Here is a 21,674-nt window from a genome sequence, read left to right as displayed (position 1 = left end):
AAATTTGTTGGACAGTGTAATCTAACATTCATAATTATCGACGTCTTATTACCGACATCAGTAGACGTTATCAACTTCTTAATAAATTTATTTTTGCCACTTTAATATGGAAATTAAACACATTGTGTAATGATGTCGAGCGTTGAAACATTTCCATTGTCGTGTCGACCTCTATCTTACCAGATATCTTCCATTCTGCATATTCTTCAGTGTCAATTTCTTTTTTCCAAAATTCACAGGACTTACAATATTTTGACTTCACAACCATATTGCCTACTTTCTCAGAAAACCATCCGATAAGAGCTGATACACCAAATAAATATGTGAAGTCACATTTTCTCCATGATCCATTGCCCGAAATCGTTAAATAATATGTGTTATCGTTTTCCTGTGATTTTGCCTTTCCAGTTTCCACTACATTTTTCATGCTATTTGTAGCAACAGCAGTAGTTGCAACTAATTTTCTGCACAACTTTATCATAAAAGGAATGAAAAATTGGTAGATGAGGCTCTATAAAAGCACAACATTTTTCAATGCCATTGAGACCAATGCCTAATAATCGCATACAAAAATAATTCGGCGATTGATCTCATATGCTTTATCGATAAATGGGCTATTAGGAATAATTGTGTCCGTATATTTTCCACACGAAACAACAATTTTGAATCCCAAACCATGTTTGCCACTCTCAGTAAACACTTCCATCGCACTTGATTACTTCAGAAATAGCAGAGAAAACCGCAACAAAGTTAAATGTTCTATTCCCAGATGTTGGATCCACATCAATATCTCCAGCAGTTTTCACTTTTTGGGAAATTGTACTAACATTTTCTTGGGGGACTGCATTTCAAGTATATTGAACCGTTTTTTCCATGATATATTTCTCTTCCTCGAATAGCTATAAGCTCGTCTTTTATCAAACCTAGATTTACAATCTTCTTTAGCACTTATTTGCGCGGACTAAAATATATTTTCACTAACATAAAAATACAGATCGTTCGCATATTAACATACGGTCAGTACAAAATCTCGAAAGCAAATTATTTGTTTCCGCATTTTCACGAGGTTATATAGCCTCAATAGGAATTGACCTGCCGATTTATGGTTACGAAGAAGCTGTTACAGAATGTTCCGATAATTTTTGTGAAAATATTGACGCATACAGACCCCTCATAAACAACATGTCAGAAAGAAAAAAATAAATTTTAGAGATCTCCAAAACTCCGTTTGGCTAAAATAGTTTATTACTTATAAGTGACTAGTAGGAAACTCATAGAAAGTTGCATAATTCATCAAGAAGCGTTATGTGGGAAAGTTGTCAAACTATCAACGGCAATGCAAACCGTCACAAAAATTATTAATATTATTAAAAGTGGTAAAAAATTTCTTACAATTAGTCATAAAAAGTTTCAGCAATTTCTCCAAGAACATACACAGATGTGTCCCTACATTGTGAAGTTTGGTGGCTTATTGTTAGTGCAGGAAAGTGTTTAGAAACATTCTTTGCAATAAGAAAAGAGATCTTCCTTTTCTTGCAAGCAAAATTTTGTCGAAAAATATGAAGAGTTAAAGTCTTTTCAAGGCTGTAGACTCGCTTTGCGAGCTTGCGCTCATAACAGACATGACAAACCATTTAAATATTTTAAATTTTAAGCTACAAAATACCAACCAGATTATTTCTTAATTAGTTAGTCATGTCGATTCTTTTCGTAGAAAATTACAATTATTTAAATGTCAATTAAAAAGTTAGATTTTTTACTTTTTTCCATTTTGCCAGATTGTCTTTGAAGAATACGGCACAAATTGCAATTTTAAAAGACATTTAAATATTATTAATTCTTTAATAAGTTAATTTGATACGCCTTTCAATCACTTTGAAACGCTAAGAAATGACTTAATTCTTTTTGAAAATCCTCTCACTGTGCCAATCGAGAAATAAAGTTTAGAATTGCAAGCAGAACTTTGCGATCTGCAAAATGATACAGTAAATATTCGATATCTGTACAAATGACCTGTACGATATGTGCACCAAAGTTATCCCCACCACTGCGGGGAAAACCCCTTTAGACGCCACGAAACTCGATCGCCGAGGAATATAACATGATCCAGGTTGGGGTATATCCGTGAAGCAATACATATACAAATATAAAACTTTTTTATTTTTGATTTTCTCGATATCCAACTTTTACCAATAGATACCTCACATTTTTCTGATTAAAAGAAGACAAAGCACGACATCTATATTTACTGGTTTAATTGACAATAAAAGTTTCAAAATAGCGAGTAAAGTACTTAGCTTTTGACTTTGGTAGGGTAACCATTATTTGGTTCCAAAGAGATCACTGAATGTAAACACGCGACTAGAATATAAGAAAAATACACTTTATTTAATTACATGTTCAAAATGTAACATTTGCCGCCTTCCATCACATAATATTCCAGTCTTTTACTTCACATTTCCACTTCTGTAAATCGAGTAATATGTTAATAAAAATATCATGTAATATATGTTTTGAATTCGTCTCGATGTCCTCTAAAGCTATGAATAAAAAGAAATGTATGTTCCTATTTAAAAAACCCAAGGTGACCTTGACTTTGCCAAGAGAACAAACTGTTTTCAAAATTTGCTTTACTAATATCTATTGTGCACTTCATACCCTGCAAATTTTATTCTAAACTTTTTTTCGTAAGGTGGCTGCAAGTGGGAGAAAAATCGTGAGTAGCGTTACAGGTAATACCCTGTATAATCGAAACACGATTGGAACCAATAAACTACTACAAATATTAAACGATTTATAAATTTACAGGGACAACTTCAAAATTGCAAATAAAGTAGAAACAATTATTTTTTAATGTAATAAAATTAAAAATTTATTTTTTTATCTGTTATATGTAGATATATTAGAATAGGTTCCGTTCTTCTCTCAAGACATTATAAATTTATTGTTGTCCTGACAGAGTTTAACGCTGGTTAATATTAAATATATATTGTTTATTAATATGAAGGATGTTACTATAAATTAATGGATATAAATTGAAAACGCGCTGGTGCACGTTGCGCGTGCATCGCCGGTAGCCGAACACAACAAGGAGGAATTAAACAAAAGACATTCGCATATTACATTTCTACCAGCCTATACATTCGGTAGCCTAGATAGATTATACTACCATGTCCATTACCTAAAAGAAAAAATTATTTTGAATTATATTTAGAATAATACGATGCATTCATTAATATTTAATTACACAAATTAAAAATTGTCTTACCTAAAATTGATAATTTTAGTCTTCTTAAATGGCATTGTATTGGAATGGGGTTACTGATTTAGAAATTCCTCCAATCATTTAAAAGCATCCTCTGCTCTTTTTCTCTGATCTGGAGTAAGATAAACCCCATGAAATGGTACTCCTTCGCGTCCAACCCTTTCTTCAATGTTTTCTTCGTTCTTTTCTTTGTCCCTTTCCTCGTTCGGTTTTTCTCTCGTTTCTATTTCTTCTTCTTCTTCTTCTTCTTCATCCTGTCTCCTTTCGACAGCTTTTTCGTTATGTTTTCTTCCGAAAATTGCGTGTAATTATGTTGCATTTCGGAAATTATATCTTCTTCCTCTTCTTTTTCTGCTTCAATTTCCAGTTTATGGTGTGGTGTAATAATTTTTTTCCACGCATTTTTGATATTGTTTTGCTTAACTGCATTCCATGCGTCATTACTCATTTTAATGCAATCCTTGTGTTTTGTCTCTGTATGATTTAGACGAATACCGATCAATAATTTAAACAAAAAGAAACGCTGGCCTGCAGGACTGAGGAGGTTTCGGTTTATAAATGTTCCTTCACTTGAATTTGATCTTCTGGTTTTTATTGTCTCTCTAAGTAAGCCTTACGAGCTCACAGTACAATACTTGTTTACGATTTAACGACTTGATTCTAACTGCGCTAAAATATGAAGAAGGCAGCTATTTACATGCTAGTGTCGCGGGACATGTAGTTATTGAATTTTTTTTGACGAATCGCTAACGTTAGTTAGTTTATGCCGGAAATGTGTTTTTGTTTTTTATATTATTCTTTGATCCATAGGTTGGATTATTATCCTTGGTCCATCGTGTTCGCAGGAAGCTTCCAAATCACTTCGTGAATTATTTTTGTATTACATTGTGTTTCATTGTGAAGTTAAAGGCTAGCATGCTGTATAAGTTAAAATAGACATTATTAATAAACATTATAAAAACTCCTGCACATTAATAAAACAAGTAATTACTTTTACCCACTTAACATTAGTCGGTAAAGTGAAGTCCTGCTTCGATTAAAGACTCCACAGAGGGTATTACTGTGGCGACACCTACATACAGTCAAGCGTTCCGCAGCAAACTGCATTTCCGCACAGGATAAACTTCCGAAAACTACCATGGTTCAAATTGGCTCGAATTTGGGGAACGGATTTTTTTTTTTAATAAAAATAATGATTCCAAGAAGGATTTTTGGCGACTCGAGAAACAATTTTTTTATCATTTGGGTGTCATTCCCTATTTTATCGGCATAGCATATGCACCTACTGTTACCTACGCTTTCTGCAATGGCAATCCCAATAGTTACAAGCCATAGAAATTAAATTCAACTGACGCACATGATTTTTTAATATTAATCTACCCTAACATAATCTAATCTAATTTACTGAAGTTAAGGCTTGAATTATATTAGTATGAAAATTGTATTGATATGAGGAATATACATCGTTTCATATCATTAGCTAATTGGATAAATGGATCTTTCTCATTTTTTCTTGTTTGTAAACGCCACAGAAACTCACACACGTGATTAATGAAACTATTTTGTCTCATACCTCCTCTACTAAATCATGCTCTCAAAACACGCCAGGACGATTCAATGTTCTGAATATAAGCACCGCTTTTTGGGCCTACGAAATTAGTGCTATGGTTTACAGTTTTGTGAACATACCCATATTTATTTAAATTTATATAACTCTTCCAACAATCCGTATGTGTTTCCAAATCGGCTGCTGCATGTTTCCTAATTAACCCCTTAACTTGTACGCTCGAGTTAATTCGAGCGCGCTAAACAGGCTAAACTGTGCACACTCGAGATAATTCGAGCGGCATTGTATTTTATGCTTTTATAATTTTTCACGCTCGAATATAATCGAGAATTGAAAATAACAATGTGAAAGCAAAGAAAAAAAATCGGTTTATTGATATTTATCATTTACATTGGATTGTAAGTTATAACACTTATTTATTCAAGAATAAAATATAGCCTTTTTCCGTAGAACAAAAGCGCAGTATATAAAAATGGACTTTTTTGTCCGATTTCTTCAAAAAAACTGCGTTAAGGGGTTAACGGAACAAGAGTATTTTCATTTCGTTTGTTTCCAGGACATATTTCGAATCGATATTTTTGCCCTTCTTGCCCTATCATTCCTATTCTAAATTTTTAATATGAAATAGGAAATAAAAATTAAAAATAAATATAATAAAATAACAACAGCCATAAAAATTGTACATAATATACCCATGTTCCTCACGCAAACGTCCTCTTTCAAACTTCCTTCGTCCAATTTTACGCTCATCAATTTCAACTATTACATCAGGACGGCCGATTAATTCTCCTAATTCATATTGTCTGTCAAGGGCTAAAACACACAATTCTCTACATATAAAAAATCTGTCAGCAATTGATTCAGTTGAAACCGTTCCGTCTTCAACGATAGGAAACTCATGCTGAGTCTGATTATATGAGAATCACCATGCAAAAGCATATGTTTTATTATTGTTGAATTTTGAATACTCAAATGGCAACGCTCGAACCTATCGAAATTTTCACATAGAAAATTTCTAGTGCTAGTGCAAGCATAATTTCAAAATAAGTTAATTAATAAAAGACGTAACTATGTGTTATGAACAGCTATAATACTGTGATCATATTTTCCTGATATTTAACATCGGAAATTGCCTAATCATTCTGTTTCATTATTGTAAAGCAGCTTCCTTTTATGTTTTGGACACCACTTTTCCCTAAGAATTAAATTTAATTCTTCTAGCCATTCATGCGCTCTTTCGTGGTCACTCATTTTCTTTGCAAAAGAATATAAATTAATGCGATCCGTTTTTATACATATAACACGCTTATTAGTAAACACAATGAACCATGTGTTATATTGTAATTCTAGTACTCTTGATACATTGATACCTTCTAAAAAACAATTGAAAATAACATATTTCATAGCATCAAAATCACCTTCAAATCTGCCTCAAGTACCCTACCGGTAATACAGTAAAGACTGGATAACTGCAACAAAATCGGGACCCAAGCGTTGCAGTTATCGAGTCGAGGTGTCGATTCTTTGTTTAAGTTTGTGTAACGACTCTGGAACCTAAGTTCAGATAGTTACTAGCGCTAAGAAGGTAAAGAGCGGCTTTTACCAATTAAACGACTCGTTTTGGAAAATAACTAAATCTAAAGATTGTGGGATTCGTGTGGTGTGCGGTTAAGGAGTGAAATCCACAGGCCAATATCTTTCAACAATAAGGGTTTATTCAATAAAATAACGATGATGATGAATTTAACAAATAACACGTAACAAATAACAAAATATGAAAAGTATACTGGTTTGATTAAAGAAACTAGAATAGACTTGATATAATATTAATAATAGAAATAACAGAACTTGGCAAATTAAGCAATACGTAATAGATAATTATGAATCTAACTAAATGACTCTCGCTAGGTAATACTTTATATTAGATCGTACCTAAGTCTGTTTTCGGATGAAGCTAACTTCGCTTTTATATAATTAATTGAATTCGATATTCTATATTATTCAGTTCTCGTCTCGAACGCTATCGCAATTACAAAGTTTATATTGATTAATACGTTTATAATTTATATAATGAAAAGTCTTTTACGAAATTATTAATACTAGCGCGTGATAGTCTACCGCAGCGAGGAACACGACCTAAGTGTGATTCTCTAAGTGTACCTAAATACGCTTTCGCAAAGTTAGACAGATTAATGATTTTATCTGATATCTAACGCGGTGTAGTGCACTACTGAGATTACGCTGATGACAGAACAATATTCTTTTATTAATTCAAGTTCAAAATTTGTTTGAATCTAAATGAATTATTACTTCGGAACAGTTACTCTTTTAGTCTGACTCGACAACTAATTGTACATGACCCTTTTCGTCAAAACGAACACTGACAACCAAAACCAGATCGCTTAATTGGGGAGCCTGCGTTAGCTAGCTACTAGAACGACCCAACGATACAGGAAAAGGTGAACAATGTAAGTCCAACAGGGTAGCAAATCAATTGATTCTAATTATAAAATCGTGATTGCTGAACTGCCACCCAAAAGACACGGGCTTCAGAGACCAAGCCGCTCAAATGGGGAGCCTACGTTAGCTAGCTACGAAACGACCCAGAGCGAGCTCCGAGAATCTGATGGCGCGTTAGCAATCCGATATAAAATCAAATGCGAGTAGCTGTGAGCTATCGTTTCGATACCTTAGCCTTTCTTGGCGCAAAGTATAGCACTCTCCTAGCGGAGTTTCAGATACGAGACCGTTTGAATGGGGAGCCTGCGTTAGCTAGCTACTAGAACGACCCACGACCAAGTATCCAAATGGCGTATACCCGCTTTACCAGTCAAGTATTAAGAATCGTTGCGGCTCCTGACAGCGAAAACTGTTCCGGTTATACTTATCTGAAGACTTCTAGCTGGCTCGACTTCGAAAACTGTTCTGCGATTTTGGCGAGCTCCGCTCGGCCTTTTATACTCGCCAGCCTGGCGAATTCTCGGAAAACCCCCATAACGTCGAAATATATAATTATCGTATAAATTCGTAATTAGACATTAATTGTACAAACAAACGATTTAATTACATTATTAATATCGCATTCTACATAATGATTTATATTCCTGATATAAAAATAGTAATTTAATAGTGTTTTAATGAAATTGCATTTTCTATCCTTTTCTATGTACTACGCACGACTTCTATACGGTTCGGAGCTAGATGTATAAGCGTACGATGCTTCTAGAATATTCTATTGAATAACATTATAATTTACAATATATACTGCAATAAACTAATGTTTGACTTTAGTTTCGAATAACATAATATTAGTACGCTCGATCTGTATTGATTGATTTGTTTAGCTAATAGTTTTTAATAATTAATAATGTCTGAATTGTAAAATGTATTGCTATCCTTCTCTAGGGCAACGCAAGAATTCCAGGAAATTCGGGGCTAGCTTCGCGGCACGTAGGCACGTAGCAGTGCGAAATTTTCCATATAGAATAGTACATTTATTGCAATAGCTTATAAAATAATACATTAACTTTGTTTAAAATAAATTAACTTAACTTTTGATTAATTTAATGAAACATATTACCGACCGTCGAAATTAAATACATAAAGTAATTGACATACTGTCGGTAATAGTTTATACCGTCGGTAATAGAACTGCTGGTAAGGGATTGTTCTTGACATAAGACTGCAAAAATAAAAAAACTCTTCTCGGGACGTTACATTTGTGTAACGTCCCTGGTACTAGACTCAGGTATTTTACAGCACTTATGAAGCAAAGAGCGGCTTTTGCTTATTAAACGACTCGTTTTTACTATAACTAATTCTAAGAGAATGTGGGATCGTGGTGGCGTGTGGTTAAAGAGTGAAATCTACAGGTTAATACCTTTCATTAATTAGGTTTATTCAAATAATGATGAGAAAAAGAGTTATAATTAACAATTACTTTAGTAAATATAAAAATGTATATGCGACTGAATTCTATAAGCAAATTGGAGTATAATAGACTTGTTGTTGACGCAAATCGCAGAACGGTAGCTTTCTACTTCAATTACGCGGTTTTATAATGATATACGCAATGCAAAAATATAACGCAATTTAATAATGGATCTAGATCCTAACAAAACTGACAGAACAATATTTGGTTAACACGTTCCGTGCCGCGTGGGGCGTATGCGCCCCACAGTTACTCCTTGTTTGACTCTAAACTAATTAGATTCATGGCCCTTTTTGTCAGAACACAAATCGACACCCAAAACCTGATCGCTTAATTGGGGAGCCTGCGTTAGCTAGCTACTAGAATTACCCAACGATGCAAGAATCAAGTGACCGACGTGTGACCAACAGGGTTGCAAATAAAAATGACTCGACTTTAATTATTTATTGAAATTACTGAAACGCCACCCAAAAGACACGGGCTTCAGAGACCAAGCCGCTCAATGATGGGAAGCCTGCGTTACCTGGCTACTAAACTACCCAGAGCGAATTCCGAGAATCTGACGGCGAATTAGTAATTCAGGAAAATAAGAAATATGTATGAGTGACTGGCGAGCTCTCATTGATGTCTTAGTTTTTTCTAGGGCTGAGCATAGCACTCTCCTTATGGAGTTTCAGAGACAAGATCGTTTGAACGGGGAACCTGCGTTAGCTAGCTGCTAGAATTAACCAACGATCGAGTATCCAAATGGCTGATACCCGCTGTCCAGTCAAAACTAAGAATCTTGTAGGCTCTTACCAGTTAAAACTGCTCCAGTTAGTCGCTTCCTAAGAGGTCCGGCACATAGTACTTCCAAGATTGTTCTGCGCTCGCAGCCGCTGCTACACGCCCTTTTATATCCAGAAAATCATGGGTTTTTCCCGCTCAAAAAGTAGTTATTATTTTATTACGCTTTATTTAGTAGCAAATATATATTAGTTTGATTAATAAAAATACGCTTTGATTTATTATTAATTAGTTTTTCACAAGTTTTCCCGTTAAATTGTATTTTTAATAATTTTTAGATACGCAAATTATAAGTGTTTTAATAGGAGAAATAATTAATCGCAAACAATACATAAAATAATAGCTAAAAATATAACGCAATTTATAATAAGTGAATAATTAATAATATATATAATATAAACATTTAAATAATAATTTATAATAACTGTGTTTCGAAGTATATCTTCTGTCTCTTTCTAACTAACGCGCGCGCCATCGATCGGTGATCTACTCTAAACAATGTTGCGCGCGTGAGCTAACCCCATCCCATTACCATGCGAATTTTTATGGCGCGGTCGGTAATACAATAGAAAAAGATGTTAGAATTAAAATGCTTCTCTGTTTATCGGCTGGATGATGTACCCGGAGACGTTACACCTTCCCCCTTGGATGAGTCTCTTGTCCCCAAGAGACACTCGTTGCAGCGTTTAATTGCACATTTGCAGCATCCGCAGGTGTTTGGCTCGTTCCGCGGGGATGTTGCACCTTCTCCGAATAACCATAAGATTTTCCACGCCTTTCTTCTGGGATCCTTTTTGTTAATTTCCTTGTATGACTCCCTTGGTGGGCCTGGTATTTCTATCGGTGTAAGGTATTTTGTTTTTCTGTGTTCTCTTTATTGGGGGTCCCCTGCGTCTTTTATTGTTGAAATAATGAATCTTCGTTATATATATATAATAATAAAATATATATATATGCTACATCCCGCAGACCCCACACATGCGTTGTGGTCTCAATTTATATTTATAGGTAAACACTATCTCCTCATCCTCCACGCATATAGCGTTTATGATTCGCTTGCTTGACATTTTATTCAATTTCCTTTTCCATTTTCTTCTTTTACTACCTCTTCCTCTTCCTTCTTTCTCTGTCTTTGCGTCCCTGTTTGCATATGCTACCCTCATGATGCTTATTGGTTTTTGCAAAGGTGGTAGCAACTTTGTTGCGCGTGTGCAATCCTGCGTCTTGATGATGATGATGATGATTAGTGTTATTGGCATCGACTGCCATGGTCATTAGCCCAATCCTGCGTCTTTAACCCTTTTAGCACCGAACGAAAAGAGCGTACCTAGGCGAAGAATACCGGGTCAAATCGACAAATTTGTAGAGGTTTGCGAAAATGCTCGTAAAAACCAAAGTAGGCATGATATTTACAAAATTCAAAAAGCAGCATATTGCGAAATGAATAGAGAATAAATCGATACCAATGGAGTTTCGATATTTAATAAAAAACATAATAATAACATAAATATAAGACATCATGGAAATCGTACAAAGTAGAAATATTGGCTATCGTATTCCACATTTACTTCCCTGAAATTCGTGAGAGATTCAACACTACCACTCTCGCTATCTTCATCTTCCAATTCTTCTTCGCTGGATTCACTGTCGCTATGTATCCTGCGATCACACCGATGGCTTGACGCAAATAATTCGTCATCACTGTCAACTTGTTTTTCAGCTATATCTAATTCGTCAATAATTAGCACTAATTCTGCTTCATCCATGTTCGTAACAGGGTATAATTTTTCGAAAAAGGTACCAACAAAATTGACAATAATTTCTGCTGCTAATTGTGTTTCTATGTACACGTTCACGGCTTTTGAACATTGACTGCACGTTCGACGGATCAAGAAAGACAAAGAGATTTTAGGCTCGCAGTGTCGATGCACGGATGCCATTTGAGTTTTCTGATAACTATCGTAAACATCGTAAAGATTCCGATTACGGTACGAGAAACTGTCTCGTGTCGACGGATATCCGAGGGATATCGTGTGTCCCGTTTCTACCTTATTACTCTGACATATACCTTCGGCACGAAACAACACAAGATATAACAAAAAATTAATCTAATAAACATTTTTTTACTTGTGTTGCATCGGATATGAATCATTTTAACATTTTATGAAGTTATACTTAAACACAGATCTCTTGTGATGAGTATAATAACGCTCTAACGGAGGCGCAACGATATATCGTCGTTGGTATTTTTGGCGAGTGCACGGAACGACGATATATCGTCGTTCGGTACTAAAAGGGTTAAGGCTGAATTTTCCCTATTATTGATTCTTGATCCTTTAATGGCATGTGCGCCCTCTTAACACGATCTTTATGAACTATTCTTTTTTGGTTTTTCCCCCTAATTTGTATTTCTACATTGTTGTCACCAATGTTCCTGGATATAATGTAGTGCCCGGAGTATTCTTTCTGTACTTTATTTTTTCGTGGTGGATTAAGTAGGAAGACATTTTCGCCGGTTTGGTAGTATACAGGACGTATTTTCTTGTCGTAATAAAATTTTTGCCTATGCTTAGCCTGCTGCAAATTGTTCCTGGCTGTGTTTCGAAGATTGTGCAGAGTTGTAATTAGATTGTCGACGAAATCCGGAAAGGTGTTGATGTCTTCATCGATGACGAATTTTGACGGCTGTCTCGCTTTTCTACCAAATGTTAATTCATGTGGTGTAAATTTTGTTCCTTCGTGTACTCTAGTATTATAAGAAAAGAGAGCTTGAGGTAACCATTCGTCCCATTGCTTTTGTTCTGTAATGTAATGCTTGAGATATTCAATTAATACGTGGTGATTTCTTTCCAATGCGCCGTTAGATTGAGGGTGAAAAGACGAAGTTCTGTATGTTTTAATTTGAAAAATTTTTGCTAATTTCCTCATTAACGATCTAGTGAAACATGTGCCTTGATCTGTTAAAATTGCCTTTAGGCATCCGAATTTGCAGATGAAGTGATCTGTGAAGGCTTTTGCTACTTCTTCTGTGGTGAATGAAACAAGAGGTGCTGCAACAGAATACTTTGTTAAGTTGTCTTGTATTGTTAATATGTAACTGCAGTCTCTTTTGGTGAGTGGAAGTGGTCCTAAGATATTTTATCAAATGCCTCAATGGGAGTATGTCAGTGATAACCATTGGTTCCTTATTTTTCATACGCACAAATTTGTTTCGTTGGCAGTCAATGCAGGTTTTAACGTAATCTACTACAACTTTTTTCATGTTCTTCCAATAATAATTATATCTTATACGATGGTAAGTTTTCTTAATGCCTTTATGACCTCCCAATGGGGTTTCATGATTTTCTCTAATAATTTCTAATCTATCTTGTTGCAGAGGTATTTGTATTCTTCCCGTACACAGTGTAATTTTTATGTTTGTATTACTGAAGACGATGGACAAGATCTTTTGGTAAGACTTAAACATCCCCCCCACGCCCGATCTTGATGAAACTTCACAGATCAGTAGTGGGGGGAGTATTGGATATGATGATGCAATACCAATCTGCGGAAACGCACCAGAGCGAAGATATTGAAGAAACCATTTCTATGCTTTGGACTAGTCTTTTGATGGGGAAAGGGCACATTGGGTCCCGAGTTGAGGGGGATTTTTCAAGAAAAGTAGTTTCTTTTGCTCGGAATGGCCTTGCAGCTCGATCAGCGAGATGATCTTCCAGGAATCGCAAAAAGAGACTGATGATATCATTTAACATTGAAGAACTTAACCTAACCTTCAGGCGTACCCTTGTCGCTTTGGGATGTTGCTCCTTCTCAGTTCAAACAGTTGGCACCACGTGAAGGTGAGGAGCTTCGCCAACCAGATTTTTTTAGTGGTTGACTCCACTCTTCTCAACAACCATGGTACTGAAATAAACTGCTTCGCATGGCTGTTGAGGCACGCTCCGGACAGTTTCTATTGTCGTCCTCGCCTCCATTCCCGAGTACTTCAGCGGTTATTACTCAATGGGAATGCCCCACTGATAGCTTCGATGAGGTATTCGAACAAATCCGTCCTGGATTTGCGACAATCACGCCGCAGCTGGTACTCGACCACATGGTCCACGAATTCGTCTGCTGGTACCCTTCGCTGACGGAAATGCACTCGCATCGGACGCCATGTGGCCTCTATCCTTTGGGTATGGACACCTTCTGAGGATACGAAATTTTTGGAATGATCCACCCACTGATGGATGTATCCATGGTCCGTCAGGCACCTGTAGGCCCTCCATCCGTCGGTGCGGATCGTCGAACCTTCTTCAACATGCTTCTTTATGAGGGGGACCAAAGCCTCGGATGTCCGTTCGTTATCCGGGCATAACTCCAGTCGCAGGTCTTCTGAACCATCCTCTATCATTCCGAGGATCCAATGTCCCTCTATAACACGGCCTCTATGATATTTCCTGCGACCAAACTTGGCCTCCTTAATCTGGACGATTCGCCCCGGTCCTCCTATCTTGCCAACGGATGTTTGTGCCTCGAGATATCGTGGAGTAACCATTTCCCGACAGGCCCGGTACAATCTGGCGATCGTAGGCTCCGATGAATCGGATTCGGCGATGCATTCTTCGTAGGACCTATCCCTACACCAAGCAAAGAGGATTCTAATGATTTGTTGGATTGGAATCCGCAAATCATCAAAGAATGTACCCTTGGCGGCACTGCGCTCTGCAGTTCGACCGGTGGTATGTCGATTCCGCTTTGGACAGCGGAATTCCCCATAAGCGCCACGATTGATGTCAAAATTCATCGGAATTCGATGTTGTTGACAGACAAAACTGTGCACCAACAAATTATTTTGTTAACACCAACGTATGGCTTGTTCCCGGCTGGAACAAACTTCTGATTCGAGTCTCGAATGACTCCACATTCTGGTGATCGGATTGATGGAGATTGAGTTATTGTATGATGAAGAGTAAACGGAAATGAATGCTAGTAGGTGAATGATGAGGCTATGAGAAAGTGAGTGAGCGAGTAAGCGAGCGAGTGAGTGAGCAAGTGAGTGAGCAAGTGAGTGAGCAAGCGAGTGAGCGAGTGAAGAGCAATTGTCTAAACAAGTGACGGCGTTACGAGCCAGGGACAGCATGAAACCGATATTCACCTTCAGATGTTAGAGATTTGAGGGCTAATGAAGATTCTCGATGTGGGCTAATGAAGATTCTCGATGTGAGGAATATTCGATCGTGATGGGGACAGCATTGATACAGTACTATATAGGCATTGCGTGAGACCGGCAATGGCAGTTTTCGATTTTTCATATCTCCGCTAGGGGGCGTTTCCGCAGATTGGTATTGCATCATCATATTCAACACCCATCCCCCGATTAATGTGTCAAGTTTGATCAAGATCGGGCGTGGGGGGGATGTTTAAGAATAGCCGTTACTTCCGTCGAATGTGGGGATAGTATTTACCGCTTCGCGGAGCGTATATTCCCAAGGCTCGATAGCCATTGGTGGTGACGGGGGTGTCGCGAGGGTGGAAGGTACCGCGGGACACGGTTGTACGTGTTCCAGTTTTCTTCGCGTTTCTTCTAATTCCTTTCGAAGGGATTCGGCTTCACGGCGCTCAGTTTCTATCTCGGAACGTTCGCGTTCGAGGGCCTGTGATTCGTCGCGTAATCGGCGTTCGCGGTCTGCCATTTGCTTTTGATACGCGCGGAGTTCGTGTTCGTTAAGGGGCGCGGAGGGGCTCGATTTTGACGCTGATCGTAACTCGGGTCCGGTAGACATGATTAAAAAAAAAGAAAATTCTGCGGAGGAAATAGTGAAAACAGTAATATTAGTATTTATTATAACTTGCAGAATTCGTGCTGGAATCGGCACCAGTCGTATACGCTGTTTGGAATCGTATCCTTATCCTTGTTTTGTACGTGGGTTAACAAAATATGATGCGGGATATACTCGTGATCTCGCACTTTAATCGCAACTTCCGTGTCGATTTCCTCGATCGGCGAGGAGACGCGGAAGGGTACGGTATCTGTATCGCTTTCGTCGTCGCTAACTAAATCTATGACCTCAATTTCAGGGTCCACAGCATTGCTTACGATATTTTCTACAGTCTCTTTATTAAAATTATCGTTCGCGTCGTTTAAAACTTCTGTTCTTGACTCTTCTTGGGCTTGATCGTCAAAGGTTGGCACTGCGTCAATTAGTTCTGGAGCAGCGCTTGTGTTCGAACTTGCGGCGAATTCACGCGCAGGGTCTAATAACAGCGACCGTTCCAAAATTTTTCGACGTTTCGCCTGGACTCTTTTATCGGCACGACAGCCTCGTGTTCTCTTCTTTTTAGTCTGACTCGAATGAAATAAACTTAAAAGTTAGATAATTGAAATGCAAAAGAAAAAATAACTGAATTTATTGTATTAAAGGTTGAACTGTAGCCGTACCTGCATTATGCAGCAATCGACTTAGTCGCAGCTGTTAAGCGCAAGGCTAGTCGTTCGCGCTAGTCACTGATGCGAAGACCGGAGGAAAATATGACAATCTAAATTGCGGTTTGAAAACTTCAACTAAAGGTTCCGAGTGACGACACTGTACTGGAGCGTGCCCTGGGGCTAGCTGTTGTCCTGTCGAGTGCGGGAGGTAGACTGAGATATATTTTGACGCGCGATTAGTCACTTTAACTCGTGAACACAGTAAGAAAAATCACTTTGTTACTTGGAAAGTAACACCATGCCACATTCGCCGGGGTGATTGTAAATTCATCCCATCGCTGCCACCAATTTGTTACGTCCCGGATCGCGGTTCACGTAAAATAGGAGAGGAACTCACCGGTATTGACGCTAATTGTACAATCTTTTTGGCCATGCGGTACGTACGCCCGTCATCTGCCAGGGATCCCGGGTGTTTTAACGTAGCACAGTGACTTACTCTCGATACTTCCCGTTGATTGTTGATTTGGTACGTCGATTGGTATAAGTTTCCACTCTATGTTCGCGACGCGGTTATGAGTAAGCGGCGCGACTTGTACTGGGGTTGGGAGATGGAAGGATCTTACTAGCTTGCGTAATTGGTATCTACGCTCTCCTCGTCGCTTTCTTTCCATGAGCCAAAATAACTGCTCTAGAATATAATGCTCGTAGGGATTGTACGAATAGGAGGGTTTCTTGAGGCACAAATAACTGTATGATAAAGATAAAATGAAATAAAGGTATATTCTTGAAAACGAAATATGACCAATTTTACAGAGATATACTTAATGGTTAGCGCGACGTAATAATGCAGAGTTGGAGGTGAGTAGGGGCAGGAGTAACAGTTAGAGAATCTAACTTGTCGGGGCTTGAACTCGTGGTTTGGAATATCGGGGCTGGGACCCGTGACAGAGTAGTGCACTGGAATGATCCAGGCACCGGAAAGGATCGGAATGGAAGCGCTACCGTGCGATCTCCAGGCCCTTTTATATTGCCTACTGATCACGGAGGGGGAAAGAATTTTGTCAGTCGTTATCTGTTGTTTTGTCTTTTGAAAAGGATGTTTATGTTAGAGATATTGATTCGGCGAAAGGACTTAAGGGGTTGAGATGTGGGAATAAGGTTTATAGGATGTTATCTGAGTAGTTCTAATGTTACTTATGATTACATTGCTGATTTGGCGGTAGATTATATGCGTAACGCAAAGCGTGAGAAGCTCGAAGTAGCGAAAGTATATGGGTATAACTTAATAACTAACTCCAACGTTGGATGACGTCACATGACTAACTCCAACGTCGGACGACGTCACAACACTAAATAATTTAGACTATGTGTACTACATGTTCGATATGTGCACCATTCTCGGGACCGAATTGGTGCAGATATCGTACAGTTCCTACATTTCGAGCGAAGGAGACTGAACGTAAACAAACAGTGACCTACCAGAAGGACACTCCTAATGCAATAATGAAACTTTTTTATTTTTTATTCCTTTTTTATGAAATTTTTTCCATCATATTTGTAACATTTTTCTCATTAAAATGAGATCAAACACGACGTACTTCGGGACATATTTACTTGTAATTTCAAGTGTTACGCGTACATCGATGATTTTACTCTAATAAGATATTGCAAGTAAATATAACTCAAATTACGTCGTGTTTGGTCTCATTTTAATCAGGAAAACGTCACGAATATGATGGAAAAAGTTATATAAAAAAATGGATGAAAAATAAAAAAATTAGTAATGCTCAAGTATTGCAAACAATCGAACAGACTTTTGATCTTTGCCGACTGCCACGGTCGTAGCGTCTCTTTCTTTTTGACCCGCTATCCTCTTCGACGTGAGAAACTTTTATCGTCAATTAAATCAGTAAATATAGTCCAAATTATGTCGTGTTTGGTCTCATTTTAATCGGAATAAAATAATTTTAAGAAAAAAAATACACCGACTTCGAAATGCACTAAAAAGTATAAAATAACTTCTATTTCATTCAATCATACAATTACGTAACAGATATGAATGAAACCTATTTACTCGTTAGGTAGTATATTAAATACATTTCAACCTTTTCGGAAGCGGCGCAAAATTAAAAGATTTTCTTGAACATGTCAACCTTTGGACAGCCGAACATAGGCAAAGCTTGTATAGCTATTTTTTTTATATACATATAACTCGACAGCACGCCGCGAAGTAGGTGTTAGTGCGTATAGAATGTAACTATGGTCTATCTAGATTTATAGAGTATGCGACGGAAAGACTCGATCGCCGCATATTCTATAAAGATAGAGCCTATCTGCCGCAAATGGTTAGGTTCGCCAAAGCGTGCGCCCTACCGCCTTCCCCGCACCTCGGAGCGGAGGAGGCGAACTAACCATTCGAAAGGTAATTTTTGACACTTTCGTCGTTCATTTGCAGCCTTACCGTTAGAATTACAAAAAAAATGTATCAGAACTTTCTTGTAGAGAATTTTCCATTCTACATTTTTCCATTCTACATTTTTGTTGGAAACATTTTTTCATCAGATGAGAATTTTTCAAAATAAATGCAAAAAACCCTAAGAAATCACGATTTTCTGCTGTTTTTTCAAAATAGCAGCTCAGATATGTCCGACCGCCGATTTTTATGATCATATTCGTATTCAGGAGGCAAAAATACATCGAAAACATATCCTGAATTATTTTTTTGAGGTGACGGAGTAATTGTACAGTTTTACCATTTTTTTTTTTATTTTAAGAAGCTAAAGTAAGATAAAAACTGATTCTGCTTTGTGCGAATCAAAAAAAAAAGGGTCCTATTCTGCTTTGAGCGAATAAAAAAAAGGGTCCAATTCTGCTTTGAGCGAATCAAAAAAAGGGTCCAATTCTGCTTTGAGCGAATCAAAAAAAGAGTCCAATTCTGCTTTGAGCGAATAAAAAAAAGGGTCCAATTCTGCTTTGAGCGAATAAAAAAAGGGGTCCAATTCTGCTTTGAGCGAATAAAAAAAAACGGTCCAATTCTGCTTTGAACGAATCAAAAAAAAACGGCCAATTCTGCTTTCAGCGAATCAAAACAAGCGAGCCAATTGTGGTTTGAAGTAATCACTTTTTTAGAAGTCTCATATATACAACTATGGGCAGACCGACAAAAGATGCATCCCGAAGGAAAAAGAATCGAGCGAAAGAATCGTACGAAGTTAAACAATTACGTCTGTCAAGGAATCGTGAAACAAATGCACAGGCACAGCGTCAAGAAACTATTAATGAACGCCGTTCGAGATTATCCGCAATGCGGAAATACGCACGTTCGAAAGTGTCACGCGAAACAACAGGTGAAAAAAAAAGGCGGCTAAGTAGAATTTCTAACCGTTTAAAGAACGAATCGGCCCAGGAACGATCACGTCGGATCGGATTAATGCGCCGGCAATTAGCAAACGAATCGGCCGAGGAACGATCACGTCGGATCGGATTAATCCGCCGGCGATTAGCAAACGAATCGGCCGAGGAACGATCACGTCGGATCGGATTAATCCGTCGGCGATTAGAGAACGAATCTACGAAACAACGTTCACAACGTCTAATGGTCACAAGAAATCGTACGCGGGAAGTGGTACTAACAGAATGTACCGAATCAAGAAATACACGTTTAAATGACATGCGCGAACGTGCTAGAAACCGTAGAAAAGAACTTCTTCTTCAGGCAGACAGTTTTAAATCGGCTATTAATATTTTCGCTGATGTACCGTGTGCGATGTGCTGCAAAACTTTATGTCCGCAGCAACGTTACGCTTTGCACACGTAGCCTCTGTCTCATCTAATTCCTGCAAATCTGATAGAATTAGAGAAGATAACAACATGTTCTCGCTGCCTACATCATCTTAAAAAGCGCAAAGCTCCATCGCAGGCATTCTGGAATAAAATGGAAGTAATGCACGTACCTCAGGTGATATCAGATTTATCAGAAATCGAAAAACACATGTTGTGCAGAATAGTCCCGTTCCTTAAAATCATGAAAATTCAAAATCGCTTCAGTCAAAATTGGGGCAAAGGTCAGGTAGTCCTATTTGCCCGTGATGTATTCGAAGTTGTCGAACAACTTCCAGTTAGGTTTAAAAAGACCGGTATGATTGTCGTAGAAAGCCTAGAAAATTTGGAACGACAGCGACAATTTGAAATAGACGTCGCTAAACTTCGAAGAGCTTTAAAATGGCTGCTACGAAATAATGTTTTGTACAAAGATGTGCGACCATGTTTTTCTAATATTATTAATAACATTTCGCAAATAGCTTATGTCACTGAAGAACCTCCTGTTGTAACAAAGGAAATTGATGTTGCACAAAGAAGTACTGAATCAAACGGTTAAGTTCAAGAAAATGGGGTACCCTCCGATTTAACTGATTTATAAATCAAAAGAAAGCCCTTGACTTGACGATTTCAACGGTGGTCATCCCACCCCTTAACTCCCACCCCTCTGCCCTTTTTTTTTTTTTTTTTTTTTTACGAGGGGAAATCTTCATAGACACCCCCACTCCTTGGAGGAGGAGCGGGGGTAGTGTCAGATTCCTACTGACTAAAACCCCTCGGTGGTTCCCACCCCGTCGGTATGGACGACCGAGGCGATCATTATCTACCTGCAACCTCGGCCGTCCCCGCTGGCGTAGAAGGCGCCTCGCCTCGAAACTATTCAGGAATAGTTCCCACCCCTGTGCTTAGTGCACCGAGTCGGCCACGGAACCACGCCGCAGCCGACTCGCCCCCGGCCGCTTTGGTTGGGGCCCCGAGCCCCCGCTCGGAACCCCTGCGGCCAGCCAGAGTTGGACTGGTACCCGCCAGACACTCCCCGAATGGTGTAATCCCGGTGGATTACACCTTCTTGTCCCTCCTGGGACGGCCGCGACCAGTCTTCTTTTCCCTCGGGTCCTTTCGTGGCTGGACCATCCTTGCCGGCGCGCGTCGTGGTTTGGGGGCGCACTCGCGAGCCCCCAAGCGGCGGTCCGCCGGCCGGTCTAGGTCGCGGCAGAGCGGGCATTCTAACTTCCCGGCGTTACAATTTTTTGCCACATGGCCATCTTCCCCGCACTTGTAGCACAGGCGGGACCTGTCTTCTCCGCGGCTGCATTGCGCCGCTGCGTGCCCCCGATGTAGGCATTTAAAGCAATGCATCGGTCTATGCGCGAGGACCACCACTCTCGCGTGGGTCCAATCGACCCTGACCTTGCCTACCGCCTCGATCTTGCGGCCCACCTCCACCCCTCTGCCCCCTAGAAGCCAAAAACTGAAACAGTCCAAAAAGTGATTTTTCCACATATCTCAGGGAGTTTATCATTTCCATCCCTTTTTTTTATACGTTAGGCGAATCTAACCGTAAAAAAAACGAACCTAACCTAACCTACCTAACCTAACCTACCTTATTTTTTTTTTTTTTTTTTTTGAGTCAGGAAACCTTGCATAGGTTTCCCCGATCCTTCGGGGAAGGACCAGGGAATATGCCGGATTCTTACCGGCTAAAACCTGACTATGGAGCCTTCATCGCGAGTTGATCGGGTGAAGGGACCGAAACGCACACCCTCCACCCGTCCCCGCTACGTGCCATGCTGCACCCTTCTTCTGAGCGGAGGTTAAGTCTCCTCTCCAAGAGTAGCGGGGATGTTCCCCAGAACACTGATCCCGAGAACACCCCACCCATCGCCCATTTTGAGCC

The 21,674-nt window shown here is 38.8% G+C and overlaps 1 long non-coding RNA gene across 4 annotated transcripts in view; it reads left to right on the top strand.

Annotated features, from left to right (window-relative positions):
- LOC105663862 (uncharacterized) overlaps positions 1–21,674 on the top strand; it is a 129,932-nt gene that overhangs the window by 67,146 nt on the left and 41,112 nt on the right. Inside the window, exon 4 of one of the 4 annotated variants that reach the window (XR_013040524.1) lies at positions 15,953–17,433. The exons of the other annotated variants lie outside the window; for them this stretch is intronic. This is a non-coding gene — a long non-coding RNA (uncharacterized LOC105663862). Of the gene's footprint in view, positions 1–15,952; positions 17,434–21,674 lie in introns of those variants that run through there. 4 annotated transcript variants of the gene reach the window in all.

Source organism: Megachile rotundata, chromosome 2 (assembly GCF_050947335.1).
Source record: "Megachile rotundata isolate GNS110a chromosome 2, iyMegRotu1, whole genome shotgun sequence".
Taxonomy (NCBI): domain Eukaryota; kingdom Metazoa; phylum Arthropoda; class Insecta; order Hymenoptera; family Megachilidae; genus Megachile; species Megachile rotundata.
Note: the sequence above shows the minus strand (reverse complement) of the source record. Positions and strands in the feature narration are given on the sequence as shown.